Genomic DNA, 9337 nt, shown 5'->3' on the forward strand with positions numbered 1-9337 from the left:
GGCAAGGAGGCGGGGCCGTTGGGAACGACGTCACCTCAGGGGGCGGAGTCGCTAGGCGGATCTCCGCCGGGTCTTCTGTAACTCCGCCCCTCTTTTCCGGGTTCCCCGGATAGCTCGCGCTTCTTTTGGCACCATTTTCTGCTAGCAGCATCATGCGACCAGTGCTGTTGATAAGTGTCGCTCCGGAGCTCTTTGCTGTCCGCTCCAGCGACTCCTTACCCGCCGTATGCATCTGTGCCTCTAAATTTGCTTATTCCCTTAGTAGACCCGCTACTGTACGGAACAGCACATTCATCATCTTTCCATTCTTCCGTTTAGTTATACCCCATCTCGGCACATGACACCCTTAGTTTCCAGATCCTCCCGGAGCTGAATGAGGAGCTCATGGCCCCGTGACTCAGGCACCAAATCCGGACAGTTGAACCAGTCCGTGGGGGTGGGTTCCCCTCCTTCCCTTAAGTATCGAATGCATTGAGCGAACTCCTGAACGGGGGTCAGCTTTTCTGCCTTCCGCGCCTTTACCCCAGCTAAGGATATGGTTGAGGTTTCCTCCGGGGCTCGATAATAGACCCGGTCGCTCCCCATTATGCATCCAAACTCCCCAAGGGATAGCTTAGTTCTCCATTCCTTCACTACGGCTTCTTCTCTTTTTACAGAGAAGTAACCATCAATATTTCTTTCATCCCCTTCTACCATCTGGTGGTAAGCGATATGCGCCCATAGATCATTGGCATTCTCTACGTGGCGGGTCCCGGTGCGCCAGGGGCAGCACCCGATCAGGTTCTTCTCTATCACCGTGCCCTTAGATCCCATCCTCGTCGCCATGTCTCGAACAGCCAGAGCCGACTCGAGGTGATTTAATAATTACTCGTTCGTTGGGCGGGCTGGTGAATAGAGAGGTGGACAAGGCTTCAATGGTTGCAAAAACTTTACTTACACCGCTTGTAGCTGCGACACAGATGGTCTGGTCGTCTGAACAACTATGCTAGTTGTTCCAGCTGGCAAGGCTCAGGCTAGCTCATCCGTCCACAAATCAAGCTGGCGAGGCAAGGGTACGTCGGGGATTGTGCTCGGCGACGGGGAGAAGAATCGATAGGTGATCAGTTTATCGATCAGCTCAGCCGCAAGTCAGATCTCTTTAGAAGCACTCTGCAGCGTGCTCAAAGTTCTCCGACTTGGGTGGAAGTCGCACAAAATTTTAAACGGCCAGCAAGCCAATTCCCAGCCGCCACGTAGGAATAATTTAGAACTAGCCAATAGTGGGACACAAATTTGCATTTGAATGGCGGGAACTCTCTTGCACCAGGGTTTTCTGCTGTAACAGAAAACCTTTTACTTTGCAACAGGCTCTCATGTGGCGGGAAAATTCCATCGTGCCGAGGCACCAAAATCACTGGGTTGTGACAATAACCAATAGCGGGAACTGGATGGGAAGGAATCTCCCCAACCCTTAAAGCACCACCTGTCCCTATTTCATCTGATAAGTCTGGCTTATTGACCTTGAATCACAGGTTTACCTGACTGCTAACGTATGTTAAGATATAAAGTAGAGTTAAAAAAAAAACCTGTGGGAAAACAAAACCTGAAGGCATTGTGGAAAAATGTTTTGACACCTTAACTCAGTTAGGCAGTTGTTGGATGATCTCAAAAACATTGTCTGATATCATTTGTCATAGCCACTAACTCTTCAAATAAGGGTAATGCTAACATTTCACAATATTATACAACACTTTCCCCCATCCAGTGGTGCTGAAGAATATATACTGGTATTTGCAAATACTCCGAAGAAATCAACAATATATTGCATTTGTGGGGGGAAAGTATTACAATCTTCTGGGACATATTCCAGTGGGGCATCTGTCAGTTCCTCCAACTATCAAGAAACTTCTGAAAGGCTGGAAGACTATGCAAGTGTACTTCACTTCACAAGGGCAAGAAATACCTATACAATGATATAAGACTTCATCTTTAACCAAGAATATGAGCTGACAAGTGACAAAGATTTTTCTCTTCTTGAATCCTATATGTAGTTGGTGCATAGTTGCAGACCTATGGTTGCAGTGCTGGCACTGGGAGATAAGGGTCTTCCAGCACCAGCCTATTATCATGGAACTGGCACTGAGAAATAAGGGTCTCCTGGCACCGGCCCTGTGGTCATGAATCTCACACTGGGAGTCTCCTACTGGCTTGGGCAGGGGCAGGGGCAGGGGAGACTGTTCCCCACCCAGCTTCATGAATGTGGAGCTGGGTGGAGAACAGGCTGGGGAGCTTGTTCCTTACTCAGCTCCACACTCATGGATCTGGGTGGAGAACAAGCCCCCCAGCCAGTTAACCCTCAAGCTCCATGCTCATGGAGCTGGGCAGGAAACAAGTCCCCCAACCTGTTCCCCCCTCCTCCAGCTCCATGCTCACATAGCTAAGTGGGGAGCAAGCTGCCCAGCCTCTGCCCAGTGTTCAGGGTGGGGGGTGGGAACTGTCCTGGTCAGGAACAATTCCCAACCTCATGCCTCAATTGGGTGATCAAGGCACTGGAGTTGGAGAGAGCTGCAGGATTTGGGGCAGATCCTAGCCCCCTGCCCCAATCCACCAGTGGGGCAGCTAGCAGTGAGCTGACAGTGAGCTAGATGCCCTCCCCTGCAGCTCTTTCTAAGTCCCCTGCCCTTGATCAATGAGGCAGAGTCAGGACCTCCATGCTGCTGAAGAAGGGGGACATTGTCCCCACCCCAGGAACAGGCAGCCCCTTAGGGACAGGAGACAGCTGTCTCCTGGCCCAGTGCTCCCTGCCAGCCCTTGGGCTAATACCCAGGGGTAGCCTAGAGCTCCCCGCAATGGTGACAGGGCCCTATTGCAGGGATGCAGGAAACTTGGTGCAAAGAGCAGCAAATCTTCCTGGTCCCTGCATGTGTAGATGCCTGCCCAAAAGCGCTTACTTCAGAGTAGTTTACACCAGAGTAAACTTAGGCTGGATCAAATTCATGTGCCAAGGGTGAGACAATTTCTTTAGTTTCAGACTGAACCAGAGATTGAGGAAGTTGCCTACCACTTTTCAAACTGTGTTGAAATCAGATTCATTGTACAAGAGAAGCACAGACTAATTGGAGAAATGGTTTCACCTTGGTCTTTGAGCCACTTCTCAGTGCTTAGCCCTCACTTATTTCATACTTAAGGATCTGATAGACTTGAAGCTGAATGTAGAATCACTTCTCCATAAAAGAATGCAGAAGCTCCAGGATATAGAAAAATTGAATCACAAGTAGGTCAATTTCTTTTCTAAGTGCAAGGGTCCAGCTTTTCAGAAGAAAGTAAAACACAGGCTAGCTATGTCTATCAGTAATACTTCAATAGAAAAACTGTTCTCCATAGTGAAGAATCCAGGAACAAATGTGAGAAACAGGTTGAGAGCTGTCCTTGTCAAGAGTGAACTGTGTGTTCAAAGTCAGCTTCAAGAAATATCATAGTGAGTTTCATCAATTCATCCTTGAAAGAAAAGACCCAACACAGTAGCAGAAAGTAACAAAAACAAAAATACAAATCTTAGAACACTACTCCAACCACCACACATTTCAGTTTACAAAGCAAAAATAAAAAGTCATTTATTTGCTACTATTATTGGGTTTCATACTTATTACCATAAAGCTTAAGACATTCCTTCATGCTTGTCCTATTTTTAGCAAGCAAGAAGCTGGCACCCTTCTAGCCTGGGGGCAGTGGAGTAGAAGGGAACTCCCCTCTGGAGCAACCATTGGGAAGTACACATTTTAGCATGTGTACTTATTAAGTCTCTAGCTTGATCCTTAGAGGCTCAGGCACTCTGAGGGCTTGTGGCTTTCCCCCAGAGATTCAAAAACCAAAAGCTCACACACTTGTCAATTTAGAGCATCTCTTGACTTTGAGCAGACCATTTCATTTTTAGCAATCTGGCTCAACTTTTGAAGGTGTGAGTTTGGCAATACTGAGAACTGGGTGCATCTACACGTAAAATAATGTGCAGTAAGGTTACTGTAAAGTAAAATAAGGCACTGTAAGATGTGGCTGGGACTGTGTCTACATATGCGCCATGCTGGACGCACATTTCTGCCCAATGGGAGCAGCCTAGTCCAAAGCTATTCCTGCCCTGCTCTGATCCCCTGCAGCAGCCAGGGGAGTTCCAGGATCTCCTGGGTACTAGCCCAAGATCTTGCAGGGGGCACAGGGGCCAGTCAAGATGTACACGGGACCAGAAGATCTGTGCCAGCTGCAGAGTCATTTGACTCCTGGCCCCATGCACGTTGCGATGGGGCCGGGAGACAGCTGCCCCTGCAGCCAGCACAGCTTCCCCGCCTCACTCCTTGCAGCTTAGCCACACAGCAATGGCCCCCCTGCTGCCTGGGTTGACCAGGAGCAAAATTGCTTCTGGTCAGCATCTACACAAGAGCTACTGCACATTACCTTAAGTGTCATTTATCTAGTACCTGTATGTTTCGGTACTAGCAAACAGTGCAGTAGACTAATTTAATGCATAGTAAGTCCAGTGCACATATAGACAGTGGCACTTTATTACTCATTATTTTAATTTAATGCACAGTAAAGAATCTCATGTAGACATGCCCACTGAATAACAGGCACTGATACTCATAGATTTTAAGACTGGGAGAGACTGGGATGATTAACCAGGCTGACTTGTAGGAAGAGAGATGGTTAGCTGTGTTAGTCTGCAGTCAACTAGAAGGCAGGGTGGATTTGAACCCTATAGACTAACCAGAGTGTATTATATATGTATACAACAGAAGCTTGCATGATCCCCTCCCTGCTTCCCTTGTTTTTTGCCTTCAAATGTCTTTCTTCTTATTATACACCATTTTGTAAACATCCCTTTACTGAAAGGACTGCTGAAGCTCTTTTCATCAGGTGCTGTGAAAAGATATGTACAAAGTAATATATAAGAAGGAGAGAGAAATTAGAATATACAAGAAAAGAGGAGGAAGGGAGAGCTCATGAAAGCTTATGCTCTACACACACACATATTCGCTTTCTCTCTCTTTCTCTCTCTTTTCATAGATTCATAGTTGTCTATGGGCACATCTAAACATGCATTTGCTCCAGCCTAGATTTACTCTGCAGTAAATTACTGTACAGTGGGCGTGTCTACATGAGATACTATGTTGCCATAGCGCACCAGCTGGCACAAACCATTATGCCACAGCTACGTCATTGTAGCAATGCACTCCCTTGCTATAGTGCATTACTACAGCAACATAATGGCTAAAAATAATCATGCACTGACAGCACAGTACAGTACGGGCTGTTACTGTACCAAAGGGAAGTACTAAATGACCGTGCAGTAACAACGGTGCCATAGGAGCACGTGTAGACACACCCAATAAGGGGTTTTGTGTAGGTCTGTACACATGAGGGGGTTACAGCCCCACAATGTGCCCCTGTGGCCCTGAGGGGAGCTTCAGGCTCAGGCTGCAGTTGCCGGCACCTGGCATCATAAGTAGCAGAAGCAAATATTATTTGGGAGGGCTGTGTGGTGCGGGGTGCTCCCACCTCACCCTGTCACTCCCTCCCTCAGGGTAATTCCAAGGGCTGGTGTGTGCTGGTGCTGCACATGCAGTGACAGAGAAGTGCGCAGAGGGGGCACTGGGTGTGATACTGCAGCAGTGGGGTGGGGTGCTGGCTCTGGAGTTGCTGTCGCTGACTCAGTTTGCAGAGGACTAAGTCCTGTTAGTCCCAGCCTTCCATCACCTGTGCCTGGCAGCCATCTTTAGAAGCCAGCTGTGCTCTCTGCTCTCTGCTGTCTAGCCAGCCCAGTCCCTGCCCTGTCCCTGCGCAGCAGCAGTGTGCCCAGTGCAAGGGAAGCACACAGCAGCTCTGTCCTTGCCCACTCTGCCTCCCTGTACCATGACTGCTCCAGCCCCCGCCCCTTGCAGTGGTGACCAGCACCCTGATGCTCCAGGCCCTGCCCCTGGCAGTGACAACCAACCCCCCATGTTCCTGCTGGCCATGCTTCTGGCCCTGCTGGCCCCAGCACGTACCTCCTGCCAAGGTCCTAGGAGAGCTGTGAACCCACCAGCAGGGGCCAGGGCACTGGGTGTGGGAGGTCCTGGCCAACCACCTCCTCCTGCACTCCCTGATCTAATCCACCTACACCACTGATCATGGATCCCACTACCACCTGCACCATCTTCACTGCAGATGTATATCAGAACAACGAGAATTTATTTCCCTCACATCCAACAAACCCATCTCCACCCTCCCTTCCCAACACACAGAGCCCTTCCACCACCACCCTATCCACCAACAATAAAAAAAACCCTCTTCCCTGTGTAAACTATGTACAAAGGTGTGTTTTTTGTTGATTTCTGGAGTGGGGAGCCGTGGGATGGGGTGTCTGGAGGCAAGAGCCCAGGGACAGGCAGCCAGCATCCCAGCCTCTGGCCATTGCCCCATGGGTCTGCATGCCATGGTGAGGGCAGTGGGCAAGGGGCTCACCCAGGGGTGATGGCCCATGCTCCTCCAGCACGGGCAGCTCCTCCCCTGCCAGGGGTTGTCTGTGGCCAGCAGGGATGGCATGGGGTCAAGTCCATATTGCTGACTTCTCTGGCTCTGTGTCCCTATGGAGACAGGTGAGCAGTGAGCCTGGACCCAGGTGCAGCAGAGGGGGTGGAAGGGACTGGGTGGTGGCAGACCCAGGCCAGGGGCTCCTGGTGGCAGAAGGCAGAAGAGAATATCCTCCCAGGCCCAGGTGGTGGCCTGCTGTGGGGAAGCAGGCAGCTGTCAGGGGGCCTGTGGAGCTAACAATAGGGCCCAGGTAGTGATGGGCAGGAATGAGACTGCCAGGCCAAGGATCATGTCTAGGGTATGACAGTGAACATCTGTGGCCTGTGCTGCCTGGCCCAGGATGGTGATCTGTTCCTGCAGGGCCTGAAGCCACTCCCACTCCGAAGCCAGGAGCTTGGCCTAGAACTTCTCCTCTTAGGTAACATCATCCACCCACCACCTGTCCTCCTGGGCAATGTCTTCTGCCCGGCACCTGTCCTGGTAGGTTACATCCTCATCCTGCTAGACCTAAGCATTCTGCTTCCATTCCTCTGCCACCACCACCAGCTGCTAGAGGAGGAGGGTCCTGTACATAGTGTGCTTCTGGCACAGCCGGCACATCCACAGGGCTCCAAAGGTAGGCAGCAGTGATCCTGAGCTAACATCTCCAATGGGCGCTTTGGCCTCTCCCCTGCATCCAGATGCTGGGCCTGTGGAGCCATGAGACAGAAGCCTTTTGTGAGAGTTTGCAACATTTCAGAGATAGCATGCTTTGTACAAGGGGCTATATGATACCTGGTGTCAAATCTAGGGTCGGGCGTGCACGGGTGCCCAAGGACCATGCTAAGTCAGCTAGGTAGGCCTGGGCCCAGCCTACTACTGGCAGAGTCCCCCATCTCCACTCACTCTCCTTATATTTTCATAGTTGGTAGGGTCAGAAGGGACCTGAGCAGATCATCAAGTCCCCTGCCATGGCAGGAAAGAGTACTGGGGTCAAACGACCCCAGCAAGATGTTCATCTAGCCTCCTCTTAAAGACCCCCAGGGTAGGAACCAGCACCACTTCTCTTGGAAGTTGGTTCCAGGTCCTAGACCCCCTGACATTGAAGTAGCACCTCCTGATGTCTAATGTGAATCTACCCTCTGCCAGCTTGTGACCGTTATTACTAGTCACTCCTGGTTGTGCTCAGGGGAACAGGGACTCCCCCAATGCCTGCTGGTCCCCTCTGATTAGTTTGTAACAGGCCACTAGATCCCCCCTCAGCCTTCTCTTGTGGAGGCTGAACAGGTTCAGGTCCCATGGCCTCTCCTCGTAGGACCTGCCCTGCTGCCCCCTGATCATGTGAGTGGCCCTCCTCTGGACCCTCTCCATGTTGTCCACATCCCTCCTGAAGTGCGGCACCCAGAACTGGACGCAGTACTCCAACTGTCGCCTGACCAGTGTTGCATAGAGGGGGAGGATCACCTCCTTGGACCTGCTTGAGATGCATAAGTAACAAATCTACCCTGCCTTCTACTTGATTTGTAGAACCCAGATGAAAGAGCCTCAGCACAACATGTTTATCATGAAACCTAGACTATCTGTTAGAGCTAGAGAATACATTGGAGAAAGATGTCCTGCCTTGATACTTGACTACAAGTAATGAATGAAGAATCCTTCATTTCTCTATGTTATTCCAGTTGTTAATTACTACAAAAAAAGTTAGGCTTTATTTCTAGTCTGATTTTTTTTTTTTTCATTTCAGTGTCCAATTTAATATGGCATTCTCTTTTAAACATTACACCAGGTAACTTGGCATAAAACTTTAAGGACAGGTATGGTATGATTTTTCTGGTGACCTATAGAATTAAATTAAAAGTTTCAAATGCAGGATTTAATAATCTAACTACAAGTTGAACTAAATAAAAACCCATCAATTATTTAGGCTTCCCTGGGACTTTCTCTCAGGAATTGCACACAAAATAAAGGTTCTTTTTTTCTGCCCTAATGAGGCAGCCTGTTTGGTAACATAGTGTAATGTGATTGCCTTTTCCTTCATTTAATTTGGAGTATTAACAATAGTGGAGGAGGTGTCAGATATAGGCAGTCTCTCATTAGCCAAAGAGTGCCCCACTTCAGGCAGAGGCATTATTTATTTATTCACAGGTACGCCTGGATTACCTATCTCAGCTGCCATCCAGAACACTGAGATAGTTAGAATGCATGATCAATAAAACTCATTTCTATACAAATTTGAAACTCAAAGCATGTTATAAAAACTTTCAAAAATAGGTGCACAGTAACAATTTAAAAAATCAAAAATATTTTGTCTTGAAACTATACAGAAAACAAGCATATATAGAAAACAAGCTCTTTTTGTAGGTTATAAAGATGTTGCCAACACTCATTTAGGATGGCTTGTGGACATCATTCCTATATCCATCTCTAATGAGACCTCTGGTCCCCCCAGTCTTATAATGCCCAAATCACTTCTTTATGCACACTCCTTTCTTCATCTTTCCATTTCTGAAAGAGAACTATGTTAGTTTTGGTGAAGGATGGCACTTAAAAAAGGGCATAATACATACAGAAGGAGGGAAGTCTGTACCAGAGTTGGGGATTACATGAAAAGAGATGTGAAGCTGAATGGTGGAAAACAGCAGAAGAGAACATTGAGGACAATGGAAATCACATAACATAGATTCATAAATTGATAGATGTCAGGGGCTGGAAGGTACCTCTCTAGATCAATCAGGTCCAGCCCCCCTGTGCTTGGGCAGGAAAGACTGCTGGGGTCAGCAAGGTGAGTGTCCAGACGTTTTTTGAAGCTATCCAG

This window comes from Alligator sinensis, unplaced genomic scaffold, assembly GCF_000455745.1.
Source record: "Alligator sinensis unplaced genomic scaffold, ASM45574v1 scaffold866_2, whole genome shotgun sequence".
In the NCBI taxonomy this organism is placed as follows: domain Eukaryota; kingdom Metazoa; phylum Chordata; order Crocodylia; family Alligatoridae; genus Alligator; species Alligator sinensis.